The sequence below is a fragment of the Corvus moneduloides genome, chromosome 8 (genome assembly GCF_009650955.1).
Source record: "Corvus moneduloides isolate bCorMon1 chromosome 8, bCorMon1.pri, whole genome shotgun sequence".
Classification (NCBI taxonomy): Eukaryota; Metazoa; Chordata; class Aves; order Passeriformes; family Corvidae; genus Corvus; species Corvus moneduloides.
Window position 1 is genome coordinate 12,230,758 of NC_045483.1, and position 16,469 is coordinate 12,247,226.

General features: G+C 47.9%; 1 protein-coding gene across 1 annotated transcript in view; it reads left to right on the forward strand.

Annotated features, from left to right (window-relative positions):
* Window positions 1-16,469, forward strand: part of SH3PXD2A (SH3 and PX domains 2A) — a 253,851-nt gene that overhangs the window by 128,683 nt on the left and 108,699 nt on the right. The window lies entirely within an intron of this gene.

Below are 16,469 nucleotides of genomic sequence, written 5' to 3' on the forward strand. Positions count from 1 at the left end.
AAATCCTGCTTGTGAAGTACCTTTGTGAACTGGAAGGTGCTGTAGGTATTCAAAATACTATGTTCAGCCATAGATGTTATTAAAAGTAAAAGGGGTAAAAAACCCCAGTGTCATAAAATGCCCAAGAAGCCAGGAAACTGGAACTCTTTCATCTGTTCTTAAGCTTGGTAAATAGAGGAGCTTCTACATTCCGCTGGTGCCTTGCTCTCCCACTATTCCAAAGTCATTTGTACTCAAAGCTCAAGGTTTTTGCCGTTCCTTGGGACAAAATGTTTTGCACGTCCTGGGATCTGTCATCATTTCACACGTCTTCTGTTCTGCTGAGCCATCACCCCCTTCCTTCAAACTGCTGGTAGGTGGCACAGGAGGTATCACATCGTCCCTGTGGAGGAAACTTTGTACAAAACTATCTTGGAATCCGGCAAAGCGCAGCTCCTTTTCTATAGCAGGGCTCATCTCCCCTTCAGTGGAAATTAAGTGTCTAAATCTTTTTGTCTTTCCCTCTTTGTCAGTTTTACAGTGTGCTCTGGGGTGAAGTTTTGTCGTGCTACATTTATTTCTCCTCGCCAAGACCTTCTTTATGGCTTTGATTTAAACAAAGTCCAATCAGACGCAGTGAAAGGCCATCATGTTCCAGTGCTAGGGATGGGCTTTGGGGGCTGTTTATCTTTTTTCCCAAGGATAACAGCACATTTGTGTTTGTGTTGTGTGTATGTCTTGGACTTACACAAAAACTTAAGGATCTGATTCTGGTGGGTCATGCTGGCAGGTATCCAAACCTATAAATCTGGTCACTGTGCTTTTCCAAATGTTTATTGTGCTGTTTAAGCTTTTATGGGCTCTTGTGTGTATTACATATGGTCTGAATAAATGTAATGCAGTATTACTGTGCTTAGCTGAGAGGCAGAAGAGCCTCCAAGGGGATCATTAGAGCTGGGGCAGCCGTTGCCAGTGTTTGGAGATGAGTTTCTTGGTTGAGCTTTGCAGGTTGCAAGGAACTTCAGCCCTGTTCTGGTGGTTTCTAAGTGCCACTTGATCTGAGGTTGCAGAGGTGGAAATAAGAAGCAGAGAATTGCAATTTCTTGGGTTCAGTACAGGATTCTTACAACAATTCTCCCCTACCTGAAACACTAATAAAAAGGACTGGACTTTGTATGTATTTGCTGCATTTCCTCTGTGCTGCTGCTGCTGCCTGTGGCAAGGTCTGCTCTGATTGCCAGTGGGACTCAGGACAAGACTTTAAGGAATCAGTGGATGCATAGCAAAGCAAAAGTCACCTGGGTCACTGTAAGTGAGAAATCACCTGCAGACTCTGTCTCAGAGTCAAGGCTGCATTGCTTCTTTAGACAGGTGGCAAAGAGGATCCATTCCCTGTCCCTCTGAGCCTACAGCTCCTCTGTGATCCTGGAGATCACACATGAGCCAGCCAGACTGAGCCAGCCAGACTCCAGCTGGTGGGAACAGGGGCAGGACTTGTGTTTGAGGGACAGCAGTGTGACAGTGCTACCTGGCCCAGGCCATCTCTCGTTCCGTAGTCCCAGCAGCATGCAGGGAGCGTGCCACGGTCCTGTTGCTTCACATCCTTACTCTCTTCCATCCTGACTGGATTGAGGGAGTAAATTGCAGATTAAAACCAGGCAAACTGCAGCCAGCCCTAACAGCTGTAAAGCAGCCAAGCCAAGACCTTGGGACCTTCAGAGAACGGCCTGCGGTTCAGCTCTGGGCTTCCCTCCACTGGGCCAGTTCGCCTTCTACTCCAGGCAGTTCTTCCAGGAGCATCACTTCACTTCCACTCTAACCCCACTAACTCCAGGAAGATATGGGCTCACAGCTGAGCTTGCTGCCAACACTGTCCTTCTTCAGCTTGGGCTTTCTGCTCCCTTGCCTCTGCCCTGTCTGGCTATTCCAATTGCCAAAGTTTGGGGCAGAAACAAGTTTGTGTTTCTGCAGGCCCCCATTAGGGTTGGCCATTAGTGCTGATGTGCCATCAATAATTGCTCCTTGCTGGGCGACAGGCTGAAATACTGGAGGCTTCACAAAGGCAGAGATGAGACTGGGAGGAGTGGGGGGAAGACCAGAAGCACTGGGAATCTGAGTTGGTCTTTTGCCTTTGGAGAGTTGAATTTGACACTGCAGAACTTATTCTTCTTGCTTTTTATTTATTTGACTTTTATCAAGACTAAAACTCAGATGTCCTCTCTGTGTCAGCTCAAATGTTGCACCAGTGGAAAAATGGCTTCAAAAGAAAGAAGTGGAGAAAATATGTGCTTGTAGCTGGAGCAAGAGTGCTCCTGGCTGCAAAAATGGATATTTTTCTCTTTCTTCCCTGTTGCTTCAAGCTGAGGATTAAAGTGTGGATTACTTCTGGCTATGCTGAGATAGGAGCAAAACCTCAGGTAACTACTGCAACTACATTTAGGGAATTGCTTATACCAGGTCCCTGATGCTGGATGCTGTGTGCTGGGAGCCGGAGTGACAGCACACAACTGCAACCCACTTGGGTGTGGAAGTGTTAATGCTGTAGACCTTGATCCACGGGAGCATGGGAACACTGAGTGATATCATAGTGTTTGGACAACTAAAAGAAGTAAGGCAAGGAAAGACAGCACCTTTTGAGCCTCACAGAACCTTTTGAACCATTTTTCTCCAGATAGAGGTTTTTCCTGTGACCCATAGAACATGAATACATTTGGTGCAAGGTCATCAACAGAAGAAATCTCTTCTGTTGCACTCTCCTCTCTTTGACCTTGAGGCTGTTGACATCTCTTGGGTCAAACAACAAAGTGGGAAGGATAAATGTAAAAAATGGGTAGCACTAACATGCTGGTTGTGGTGGGCTTGCATGATACCAACAGCTTCACCCAGCCCTGGCTGGTTGAATTGGGGAAATAATAATAGAAAACAATAGGAAAGTAGTAATTCTGGCTTGCAAATGGCTTCCCAAACCCAGCATGCACCTGAAGTTCTCCCTGTGCTCTGCTGCAAGGACTTTCCTTAAACTGCAATGAGGGGGAGGCTGGGAACCACCTCCCCACAGGGTGCCAGTAAAGTCCAGCACCAGTCCAGGGAAGATCCTGCAACAAACTCTTGGTTCTTGCTGCAAGGGTGGACGTGGTGTTTGGCACAGTGAACAACCTTGCAGGGATTGTGTAACGTCACAAGGCAGACACCATGTGTGATAACAGTGCTGTTGGTATCAGCTGAGTTACCCTGGGGATACCTCAGTCCCTAGGGATTTTATGTTGGTATGAGGTGGGGCACTTTACTAGTCAGCTTTGCACCACTGTGCGTCCTTCTGCTGCTGCTGCACTTGGGTTCTGCTGCTTTGACTTGGAGGAAGGGTTTGAACCTGCCTGTGTAGAGCTCACAGAAACAGAGGCGTTGCAAAGTGCTGACTTGACAGCTGAGAAACATTCTCCCTTCCCTCATTCAACCCAGTGACTCCTCAGCAAGCTGTTCCCATTAAAAGCTGCAATACTACTTCCACCTCTATATGTTGCTGCTCCCCAAAACCTGTGGTTGATCCTGCATTTTATAAGGAAAAAAATAATGTTGACCATGAGCAGAGAGACTAAGGTAACATTATCTAAATCTGAGGTGGGCTCAGGACGTGGTGTCACAGCACCAGATTTTGCCACTGGAATTGATATTTAAAAACATGTTCTAGGGAAACTCATTTATTGGATTGATTCTTCCCAAGTTGAGAAAGTCTAGACAAGTTTGGAGAGCAAATTCCAGAGTCCTGGAATATCGCAGCCACCTGAGCAACTACTACATAAAGACCTTTAAAAGCATGTTGCTAACAGGAAATGCTACCCAGAGTTTCTTCACTTCAGGATGTAAGGCCTGAACAGAGCTGGGGTGTGTGACAGCACAAAGAACTGGGAACACCTTGAACAAATTCTGTATTTTAAATATCGGGGACTTGCCTATCTGTAAAATTAAGAGAATAGGCAAAATTCATCCAGCTTTCCTGAAAATAATGGGTTTTACTAGGAGCCCACCTGGGTGTTTGGCTCCATCAGGACATGAAGGTTCTGACAGGGAAAGTGTTGAATATGTAGAAAATTCCATCATTGTCTTTAGGTTGTTGGCAGCTTCCTTTTGCTTGCAATATCCATCCATGCCAATCAGCACTGCTGGGTAGGCACCACACTTGAAGTCTTGAGTGTGTCTGAGAGCAGGGAATTAGGTGGAGGAGAAGTGGCACAGAGAGGACTTCTTGCTGAAATAACCTCCTGGCTTGCCTGTCTCTCCCCCTCTGTCAAACATCCTCAGTGTGTGATGTTGAAACCTGAAGCTGGAAGGGACATGCTGCTGCTTCGGCCACTTCACCATGCAGGACTGATGAGCTCCCATCAGTACTGTGCAAAGGCAGGTGTGAGGGGCTGAATGCAAGCATGCAGTCCTTTCCCTTAAGCCATTTCCAGATGCTCTTGGGCTGCTGAAAGCTGTGTATTCTTTTAATAGCATTTGAAGAGGTTCATCCCCAGCCACTTGTTTCTGCCTACTTTTTCCTTCTCCTCACTGGGGTTTCTTCTCTGGCTGCCCATATGAGAAAGAATGGAAATGTTAACTTGTTTCTCTTCAGCATGGAGAGAAGAGGAGGGAGCATCAGAGGACGCAGAGGATCCACTTTGTGGGGAGATGTGCTTGCAGAGGAGCTGTCGAAGTGGAGAGAAGCTATTTTTGCCAGCAGAGTCCTGTGTCAAGCACGGGCAGCTCCAAGGCTCCCACCTCTTCCCCTCTATCGCTGGATGTTCAATCAGCTGCTTGTGCTGCCCTGCACAGTGCCAGGGACAAACTCTCTGGCAGAAGGGTGGGGAAATGGAATAAATAAGGGATTTATAATGGGGATGGTTTGTTTGTCCGCAAACAGCCTGCCGCAGGCTTTTGCTCAGAAGGCAGCCAAACCCCCAGAGCTCTCTTAGGCTTCCCTCTGTGTAAGCGCATTGCTGCAGGGTCCTGCCACAGGCTTTGGGGGCTGGCTAGGAAGAGGGTGGCAAAGGCAGCCTGCTCCTGTGTCCCTTCTTCCTCTGCACATTCCAGGGCTTCGACCTCCTCAACCTGCAGGGAGAGGGGAGGGAGGTGGGAAATGGGGTGACAGGATCAAACTTCCTGCAGCAGAGCTGAGCTGAGAGACAGCTCTTATCACAAGAGAACAGCCCTGCTGGGGGCAGCTGGAGAGGAGCCCATCCCACTTTCCTGAGCCCCCCACCCTGCTCACCCTGCAGCTCACCCCCAGCACAGGATCCTCCCTAACCCCAGCACACAGCCCTGCCAGCCCTGCCTGCAGATACTCGTGTGTCCCAGAAGGACGAGGGCTCATGGCTTGGCAGCGCTGAGGGAAATGTCGTCCAAGCCACATGAGAGGGAGAGGCAAGTTAGCACTAGGCTGCCTGGGAGCACGGTTGCCTTTGAGCAGCTCCCACTGCCGCAGGTACTGTGTGGGGAAAGCTGATCCTTGCCCACCAGTGAACCATCAGGCTGTGTGTGCCTTGGAGAGCAGCTTTGGCTCCTGCCTGGGCTCCAGCCACCGCACGCTGGCCAGGTTTCGGCTCGTGGCAGCTTTTTGGGCAGGACCCTGCTCTCCTCCACAAACCAGAGGCCAACATGTAGGGCTGACCCTACTCAAATTTTGTCTCAACACAATTCAGTCCTCATTCATGTCTCCAGTGTGAGGTGGAAGGAGATGGGAGAGTAAGCCCAGCACGGTGTCCCTTCACCCCTTCTGCCTGAGGGACATGGAAGCTGGAAAGAGAATTGTGCTGGGTTGGAAGTTCCTGCTGAAGGCAGAGCAGTCCCTTCATTGCACAGTCCTGTGTCACTGGTGTAGGGATAGATGCCCCAAAGCCTCCTTAGCTCTAAAAGCAGAACAGGGTGCCACAGGTAGAGCATGTAGGAGCAACCTCAGTGTGAGACTGGCAACACCTGGGACACCTGGGCAGGGGAGTGGTGTTGCTGCCTGCATGTCACTGCTCCCCAAGCCCAGGGAGCAGTGGATTGTCCACAGGTCCTCTCCTCTGAACATTGCTGGCTGAAGATGGCTCATGAATCCAAGGTCTGTAACATTTACTGAACTGACGCTGCTTGAAGGCAAACGCTGTGATACGTAATAGGATTCATCTGCTGCTGTTGTGTCCCCCCTTGATGAACACCTTGTCTCTTCCATTGCCTTTTTTTATTGTCCCCTCAATCCAACAGTTGCTCTTGTCAGTCACTCATTTTGTGTCCCAGCAGATCCAGCAGTGTAGGGCTGCACATGGGCACAGCTCACCAGCCTGAGGTGTGGGTGGGCTAGCGTGTTCCCCAGGAGCAGGGTAGGGAGAGGACTGGTCTCATGACTGCTGCTTCAGGGAGGACTCATGAGGAGAGCAGCATGAAGATCAAGTCAGTAAAGTCTGTGTTCATGGAAACCAGGTGCCTTTACGGACCCTTTATGTCAGCGGGCGGACTCACCAGGAGGGAGGGAACAGCTTCCTGTCCAAGGCTTGCACAAGCCCTTTCGGTGTGTCCTGTCCTTCGTTCTTGCAGACTACAATGAGACTGCCGTGAAATTGGGTTGGTGTCCGGTGTCTCCCTCCCATTGCTGGCATCTGTTTTACAAAGAGCTTCCCCTGGGAGAGGCCACTTCAGTCTGACATCCCTCACCAGCAGTAGCTGGTACAGCAAACAGCTCCCAGCAGAGTGGGCAGGGTTTCACCTGCCCAGTGTCCTTCCCTTCCCAGAAAGCCAGGAGAGGGACTTCCTCAGCTGGAGGACAGCCAGGGACTTTAACAGGCACATCCATCCCCTGTACACAAAATGCTCCGTGTTCAACATTGCCCCAGAGGGCAGGGATTTCTGGCAGGTTTTCACACAAAACTTTGCCAAAAGTCCATTATGTGTCAAAAGCTCTTTGATGCAGGGAATATTTTGCTCTTGTGTGCATGTGTATATATGTGTAGATGTGTAGAGTCCCTCTACCACAGCCATGTTTCACCATCCCTATGTCTGATGATGCCTTTAAAATTTTTAAGGTTTGCACTTGGTGTTTTTTGCAGAACTCTCCAACCCTCTTGCAAAGCCATATTTGTAACATCCAGTATAAACAGCTCCACTTGATGACAAGGGTCAGACATGGGAAGGCCCTGAGTTACAGGCTCTGCAGGCAGCTACTGCCACATCGTGGGGAGATGATGCTGTACATGTGTTTATTGTGCAGCAAAAAACACGAGCTGAGCTGGAAAAAAATGGCTTTGCTTTTCATGGATTTTGTACACGGTGGTGTGTGTGTTCTGCTCCCTCCAGGGATATGCTCTGCCTCACCTCCTTGCCATGCTCACCTGGTGAAGCTGACTTTCTCTTGGCTCTTGTGTCCCAGTGGGCAGAAATTCCTCTAGACAGCAGTGGGAAAGCTGTGACATACTGCTATGAACAGCTATAAAATAGCTTTTCCACCTGGCTTCTTATTAGGTGTTACAGCCCTATCTTTTTCCATCAGTTGTATGATAGTAATTTTTTGGTATTTAATAACATTACATCCAAGACTTGATGAGGGAATGGGAAAGAAGCAGACTTGCAGTCTTGGACATTAATACTAACAACTCCAGAGCCACACCTGGATCAGGCATTTGTAAGCATATGGAAGAGATTGAAGATTATCTAATTGTCTCCTTAATACTTGGTACTAGACTGAATCATCTCTGCAGGCCTGGGAAGCTGTGCAGATCACCAGGCTCTCCTTGCTCCTGCTCCACAAAGCTGAAGAGCCAACTTGGAAAGAGAAACTGTTCTCATCCCCAGGTTTGGCTGTGCTGGGGTGCTCGGCACAGCTTCAGTGTGGAAGGTGTCACTGGCTTGCTCATGTGTTTGGCTGTGAAATTCAATGACAGCTCTTCTGGCCAGATTTCCTGCATGATCCTGTTAGGGGAGTTGTCAGCACCTAATCTGGGTGTTTGCTGACATTCAAATAGTACTGCCAGGGCACTGCATGTGCAGCCTGATACACTGTACATTAATCCAGGTTTTGGCTTCCTTGCTTGACCCAGGAAGGATCAAACCCCACCCCACATCTGCTGCAGCTCCCTTGGACTGCTGATTCATCACACTGATGCTGCTTAGCAAAGCTCAGAACAGGTCTTTCCCTCTGCAGCTTCTCAGGCACAGCTCTTCCCTAGATGGCAGGGACTGTTTCTGCTTGTCCTGTACTTCCCTCCCATCCATCCATCCCTCCATAGCACACTGTACCTGCAGACAACATACAGTCCTTACGGGAATTTACCAGCCAGGCTGAATTATTCCCTGCTAGGCCCTGCTCCTGCCTTGCAGTAAGACAGTTTTATCCATGTTGCTATTTTAACCTGAAACAGGGAGCAGGTGGGAGCACAAAGCCTTTGAAAAATGATGGAACAAGGGCGAATTTCCAATCAAATGCTGCTCTGAAGGAAAATTACTCTTCATTTGCGGGTGAATTGGAAGACTCTGTGCAAGAGCAGGAGCTGTGCAGAATAAAGATTTAAGCAATCGAGTAAAGGAAAGAATGACTGCTCCTGGGGGAGCCTGGGACCTCACTAACCTGATTTAATCAAGCAGCTTCTGATGTTTTACAATTGCAACCAACAATCTGACCCAGAGCTGGGCAATTTGCAAGCCACAGAGTTATGAACTGTTTGTGAAATGGTCTTAAGAGGAAAATATATTTGCAATTATGAACTGAAAAACCTGAGCAATGGCACTTTAGGTTTTGGAGCTGTCTCCACCTGCTGTTGGGACAGTTGGGGTCTCTGCCCTTCCTGTGGCCTCCCACCATTCAGCAGTTCCCAGCTGAGCTCTTGTGGGCAGCAGCTTACCTTGGCCACAGGATGTCTCCTCACAGGAGAGGCTGCACCTGAGCAAAGTGCCTCCTTACTCTACACAGGTGAGTCAGTGTCCTAGGAAGGGAGGGAAAAGCTGGGAACACCCCCCAGCAGTGGAGATGCTGACCCAGCCTGCAGAGCTATGGGCTGACAAGGCTCTGGTTTGAGCCAGCTGCCTGTGTTCCCCCAGACCTGGGAAGAGAAATGTCCTCAAAGCTTCTGAGAAGAGGCACCAGTCTCAGTCCAGTGTCTTGAATTAATGAAATTTGTACCAACTGGTGTGTCCTCACAAGTGCTGAGCATTCCTGGCTGTGGCAGTGCCAGCTTCAAATGGGATGTCCCGGGGCTAATTGTTGCTGGATTTGTACAAGTGAGGTTTTTTTTCTTTTCTGGGAAACTGACTGGTTTTGTGCCCATGGTGTTTGCAGAGTGCTGACAATCCCCTCCCTTACTTCTCAATACTGCCTGTCTGCTTAAGGTGGTGTTCCTTGGAGATGTGCTTTTCCCCTTTCAAGGCTTTTGATGTCTTTTCCCATGTTAGAAAATTCAAGAAGGCAGCATGTGAAGCTGGCTAGGGCCAGCGAGTGTTGCTGGGGGTGGCAGCTTTGATCCTCGGTGGGAGCTTTGCCATAAACTTGATCATGCATTTTTCATCCCTTGCTCTGTGTGTGCATGTGCTGTGCAGGGGGTACAGGCACTAATCCTGAAGCTGCACTCAGCACAGGGGTAAGGCTCACTTGCAGTTCATCGCTGATGCAAGTCCTTCCCATCCCCAGGGTAACTCTACCACAAGTTACCCTACATGAAATTTGGCCCTGACATCTAATAGCTAGGGAGCTGCTCCTGTCTTTAATCTCTCTGACAGTGCCTAGTCAGGGCTTTTTGAAGAATTTTGTTGGTCTTTTCTGTAACTTAAGCATTAGTTTTCTTTATCTGGAGTTTTGCACTGCTATCTGACCCATTTACTTGGAAGCCTCCAAGGAGAGCTTGAGTTGAAAGAGAGCTGGGTTTGTGATCCAAGTATAAGTCTTTCACTGTTAATTGTATTAGCATTCATAATTGTATGCACATTTCTAAACTGTCAGGATTGCCATATCCTTCTAAAGCATGGATGGGACATCAAAAGGGTTACAACTGCTCAGAAATTAGCAAGAAATTAAATTGCCTGATACCTCAAAAACTGTGATGTGAACCGTTTTGTCCCCATTATATCAAAAGTGATGTAGGAAAAATAAGTCAGGAATTAGGCTTTTAAAGCCTGTTAGCCATCACAATGTAATTAGCTGGAACAGGCTGTTAGATGCAGGTTTGAGGTGCCACGTGCCTGCTGTTGCTGCTGGCTGGGCAGGATCTCTGCGTAGTGGGAGCCTTGTTGGATGAGGCTGTGACAAGACTCATGGGATGAATGGGAGAAAAGGGTGAAGTCCTGAATTCACATTCTCTCTTTGCTGCAGATTTGCTTTAAGGGAGCTGCTTGGTCTCCCTGTTCATGGCTTAGGCTGTGTTTCAGCTCTCAAGGAAACTTCCAGTAGAGGTCACTTGTGGCTGATGGGTAACACAGTGATTCTGTGCTCTCTCATTTGGACTTCCCGAAGTCCTGCTGGCAACAGGGTGATGTCACTGAGCTGTCCTTTGGAAACAGATATTTTACAGACATGAAATACATGGGCATATGTACGTGCAAGTGCCATCCCAGATCCTTGCCAGCTGCATGTACACATTTGTGTTTTCAGGTATCGACAGTTTTGCCATGTCATGATCAAGCATATTGGGACAAATAACATTTCACCTGAAGACCTTCTGGAAGGCAGTTGGCTTTTGCTCCTATGGAGCCCTGCTTGTCCAGGGATATTGGAAAAAGAGGTTGTCAGGGCAAGGGAAATGAAGGTGTTGCCTGTAACAGAAATACAAACTTTTTGGTTCCCAGACTGCTTCCCACCTACTGAACCCAACGTGCCTTGTTGCATGCCTTGTGCACGGTGATGGATTGTGTCTCATGGAGGTGACAGCAGTGACTTCTCAGTCCCAGTTGGGAAGAGTTTCTTCACAGCCCCGTGCCAGCCAAAGCCCAGCACCTCTCACATAGGCTCAGTCGCTTTTAGTCTTTATCCATGTAAATCCTGACAGAGCTGGTCTCGCTTCACGGGCGGAGCCTGCACGGATGTTGCCAGAGTGCAAATCGGAATTAATGGTGCCTGGCCTCCGCGGGAGCGAGGAGCATCCCGGCGGATGCCGGGGGCGGCCGGCAGATGGAGCGCGGCTCCTTCGCACCCGCGCCCGGCACGGCCGCGCCGCTCCCTTCCCCGCGCACGCTGCTCGCTGGGAACGGAGCAACGCGACAACGGATTGTTTATTATGGAAACATGCCACTTCTAGGTGATTTGCAAGCAGCTTTGTGGAGCTCCTGATCGCCCAGTATTTTTGTTTCTAGTCCGTTACTCATCTTGATACATCGTTGGTACTTGTCTAAGCAGGGCTGTAAAAGACGCTCACGGGGACACGGTGGGGCCAAAGCACGGGGGATAGAAAGCAGCTGTCAGGCAGCATTTCTTCCAGGGGTTTGAGGAGTACCAGCAGGCTGTGTCAGCCCGGCAGTGACTGCTTCTCAGTGCCTGACTTTACAGTCAGACTGTTTTGTAGTTCCTTCAAGGCCCTGTGGTTTAGCGGCTCCACAGATGGCTGCAGTGCATTTAGAGCAAAGTGAAATAACACTAGTTCCTTCCATCCTCTGCTGCCTCACCCTGAGAAATTAGCAGCCTCTTTTGGGAGCTACTAGTCAACATCACAGATCCAAACACCTCCGGACTTTCAGCAAAGTTTGAAACTGGTTCAGGAGCTGAATTTCAAGCCTACTTTTCCTGTGCCAAAATCGTCAGAGCTGAATACCTGGGAACTATGGAGGTGGGTTAAGTCACGGACCAAATACACTCTGAGCTTTTCATTGTCTGCTTCTAATGCATCAGCTCTCCCAAAATAATATGTCTAGCATGGTTCATACCACAATCACTGCTGTAATCACCACTGAAACCTGGATAGGTTAGAAATCCATATGTGGTTCTGCGTCTGGGTGAATTTGGCAGACAAAAAGCAGTCCCCAAAAGGCAATTTCTTCCTATCAAATCATCTGCCAATTTTAACGGGTTTGATTTATGCTTTTTAGAGTTACTGAGCTCTTTACTGAAAGAGTTGAAGGCCATCTGCACTGGTGCTGTTACTGAATGTGCCTCCTCAGGATCAAGACTGGCTTCCAGATGACAGAGGAGCTGGGAGCTTGTATCTTTTACATGAGAGGCTTCTCTGCCTGTCTTGTTGCTCCCCTTCACTTCCCTAGATAAGTGCTTCCAGTTACAGAAAAATATATGTGAAATACATCAGGCAGGTTTTGTGCATTGTTGTTTCAAGGGAGGTAGAGGTGTTACACTTCTACCTGCTCCTTTACCTGCTATTCAAACCACGCGAAGAGAAGAAATGTGCTTTGAGGGTACATAGCCCTCCTGGCTTCTCTAATGAAACTTTGTTTGGGGAGTTGGTTTTTCTGTCCTTTCTTTATTTGTCCCTGAAAAGGGAAATTAATTAGGCCAGTTGGAAGTATACGAGGGCCATTTTGCATGGGGAAAAACAGAGCAGGTGAGCAGTTGTTGGAATTACTTGGACAGTAGACAAGAGCATGGAATAAGAGACCGACAAGAGGGTAGTTAATTTAGTTAGAAAGACTGGCTGAGCATAGCAGTCTGGAAAATAGATCATCTTTCTGAAAGGCACAAAGAAGAGAAATAATGGCTCCAGATTCATCCCTTGTGTAAATCTTTTGAAGTTGGTGACTTACACCAGGATGATTTAACCCCATTAATTTTAATGGGTCACTGCAGTGTCCTGAGAGTTGTTTTTTGCTGTGCTCTGTTCTGAGGCAGAGATAAAGCAGAGCCTTGGCGTCTAGGCTTCAACCCAAGCTTGGTGTCCCCATGGGGCTGGCTTGGGCCTGTCCACATTGTGGCTGACTCCAGTTGGAGAGGGAAAAGGATGCAGGAGATGATGATGTGTCTGAGCCCTTGTCCCGTGATGGCTGGGTGCTGCCAGGACTTTGTTGTGAGCCATAACATGCCTAAAAAATTATATCTGGTCTGAAAAGCAAGGATAGGCAGGCTAAGAGGGCTCACTGGAGTCAACACTGACCCTCACTCTGCTATGGGTCTGCTGATCCAAAGTGATTAACAATTAACACACTAACCAGAGACAAGGAGCTCTGGAGCAGTGTGGCAAAGAAAGGAGCCTGAAATTGAGCATAAATGGGCACCAGGTGAGTCCTGTTGGGACTCAGTGGGCAGAGAGTGAAGGTCAGTGCCCTTGACACATGACAGGGACTCAGGGCTATGGCTAGGGACAGGGATAAAGCACATTTACCACCTATCATTCAAGGCAAGCTGGTCATAGCAGGAGTTGGCCACGCATAGTTAAAAAGCCTGTGTATCACAGCAGGGAAAATTTAATCTAGTGCCAGGAGGGGGGATGCATCTTTGTCACCAGTTGTCAAACGGCTGAAAATGTGGTGGCAGACACAGCTGTAGTGCTTGGGCAGAAACAGTGATCAAGCCCCAGTCTCATCAGGCAGCAGCATGTCATGAGCTGTGCTCGGCCCCTGCTCCTTGGGGACCTCAGGGCCTGCTTGTGTCTCAGCTCTGTTCTCTGTGTGCCTCTCCTTGTGGGCCTTGCTCCTAGGGCCTGACTCCCTGTCCTTCATTTTAGAAATGATTCAAGTTGTTCTGAAGTATTGACCAGACAACAGGAAATGAGCCAGGAGGAACAGATGGACCAAAATGAAATGAAGCAGTAAATCTTAATGCAAATGTTCTGTGTAATACAGAGGAGAGGGAAGCTGCCTTTGATGAAGTTTGGGTGTGAAGTCATCCCCAAGCAGCCTGGTTTTGTCATGGCATCAGCTGCTCTTTAGCATCATGCAGAAGGAAGGGAAGATGAGCATCACTGTGTCTCTGGGCATTTGTCTCTTGACAGACTTGACATGATTGCACAGTGATTCCAGGGGGAGAGTCCAGACATGGGCCCCAGGAGGGAAGGATGTAACACACGTTTCAATAAAAGTTTCTCAGTAATCTTTGTGGCTTAACTTCTTTTAATACTGCCATTTAATCTTATTGGTCTGTAGTCTTCTCCCAATCACACAGTGTAAGGCAAACTCTGCTAAATCACTCCATAGCTAGAGCAGATCAGAAAATCCATCTGGATTGGCAAGCTGATCTGTAAAATGCTTTATAAAGCTTGTATCAGCAATAGTGTGGCCAGCAGGGTCAGGCCAGTGATCATCCCCCTGTGCTGGGCTCTGGTGAAGCTCCACCTCAAGTGTTGTGTCCCGTTTTGGGCCTCTCACTACAAGAAGGACATTGAGGCGCTGGGTTGAATCCAGAGAAGGCTAATGGAGCTATTTAAAAGACAGGTAGATGTGGCATTTATGGACTGGTGCCTTGGCAGTCCTTGGTTAACAGTTGGACTTGATGATCTTAAGGGTCTTTTCCAACATAAATGATTCTATGATTCTGTGAATATCAAAAGTTGTTCTTGCAAGCATGTGAGCCTTGGAAGGACCGTGTGTGCTGGTACCCAACATATCACAATGTAATATTTAAATGTACCCAGTACATATGTCCTTCTGTCTTTTGTAGGAGAAGTTTCAGATGTAAAGGGTGAAACTCAATTTGCCTAAGCCTAAGATAGGGTTGCAATTCACCCCAAGGGCTGGAACAAGTGCTGCTGCTGCTCTGTAGTACCCGAGGAGGAAGAGGCATTTCAACCATGCCCATCCACAGGTGGGAGAGTCCCAGCAGAACCTCATTTCTGTGTCGGGTTATTTTAAGTAACAGCAACAATTCCCTTCACATCACACAGGGCTGCCTGCATGGTCTTTGTGCAGCCTCCTCAAGGGTAGCATGAGCTGGCAGTGTGAGGGAGTCTGAGTGCCACAGGATTCTCTGAGAAATTAACCCATTTCCTTGGCAAAGGAAGTGACTGAAAAGTGCAGGTGCTGCTGAAATCCTGCCTGCATGTCCTGATCCATGAGCAGCATCGCTAGCCCAAGCCTGCTCTGCAGTGAGTCAGTACATTTTGCCACCACACACACCTCTGAGCTTCTGCAATTGCATCCTCATGAGGAGCACAGTCTGGCTTATTTCTCCAGAATATGTAACAAAAAAAAATTAAGTGAGGGGGAACTCTGAAAATTTTGCAACTTTTATTAAATGAAGGAATATAAGAGAAGTATTTGTTACTGCTCAATGTTAAATGTGAACAGACCTCAGCAGGTGTGAAGGGATGTGATACAGGCTTGGAAACCCTGGAGCAAGCCAAGGGAAGGCCTGTGAGAAGAAGAGAAGAATGCAACATGATGATGAAATGCAAATTTTTCTGCAGCTGTGTTTAAGTGCAGGATCGGGGGCCATCCAGCTGTCTGTTGGCTGTTTTCAGCAAGAAGACAACAGAAGGCAATGGATGATCTCATCCTGCCCCTCTTAAACTGACAAATCTCCTCCACAGTTGCTTACGTATCAGTTTTTCTAAGGTTATTCCTTGCCAGCTGTTTGGCAAGGCCTGCTGTGGACTGAACATTTTCTTCTCTCTCGCTGCTCCCTCGTACAGAGGAAGCAGCTCAGGTGATTGAGGTGGCTGTGGCTGGGAGGTGGGACAGCCCGGACATGTTTCAGAGGTTCGGAAGTGTTGGCAGGAAAACCCTCAGTGTGAGGTCAGCTTTTGGGACAATAGTGCCGACGCATGGCTTGCGGGGATGAGAGCCCACACAGGGCTGTCTTTGAAATGCTGGATCCTGCACGTATAATGTAGTGGTTTTATCTGACCTGTGAACATCTCTGACAAGGCATCAGGGTATTAATCTTGTGCTTGTTATTGTAATATTTGCTGGAATGAAACACTAGCATTTTTAAATCACTGCCACCAAAGCATATCATAAATTGTAAGCAGTTTCTTTTCCTTTGAGTATATCTCTGTGCCAAGTCATTCAGTGCTCATATCTTCCAAACTGGGTATGCCATTACCAGTGAAGAGCTGTGACTGAGCATAAAATAATTATTTTTTAGAAAAGCTGAGCTGTAAAAAAAAAAAAAGGTATGTTTCCTAAAAAAAATTAATAGAAAAGGACCCTTACCTCTTAAAACAGTTCTGCTTCCAGCCTCTGATAATAACAGTGTGTTCAACTCCTGAAGTGCTAAAAGTCTGCTTTCTGCAAAGTGGAATTTAAAAGACTGTTGCTCAAAAGTGTGTGTATATATATATAGATATATATATACACTGTGCACATGTACTGTGCAGTTACTCCCACCCACAACCTAATTTTCATGCTTCTAAGAGCTGTGACACACTTTTAAGCAGAACGATGTATTTTGGAACTCACACTGTGGCATAGAATGAAGGTCAGCACGACTGAGTCTGAGTCTTTGAGGGATGGAGAAATTAAACCCCAGCCTCCACTCTTCCTTTGCAACTTTGGGCCTCGAGTTCTTTGCTCAGCTTTATTCTTGTGAAATGCTGTGGTGTCTTTTCCTTGCTTCTGAGGAGGGAGAGCCACCCGAGTTCCTGGGTGCTCAGCTGGGAAGATAACATGGCCATGGT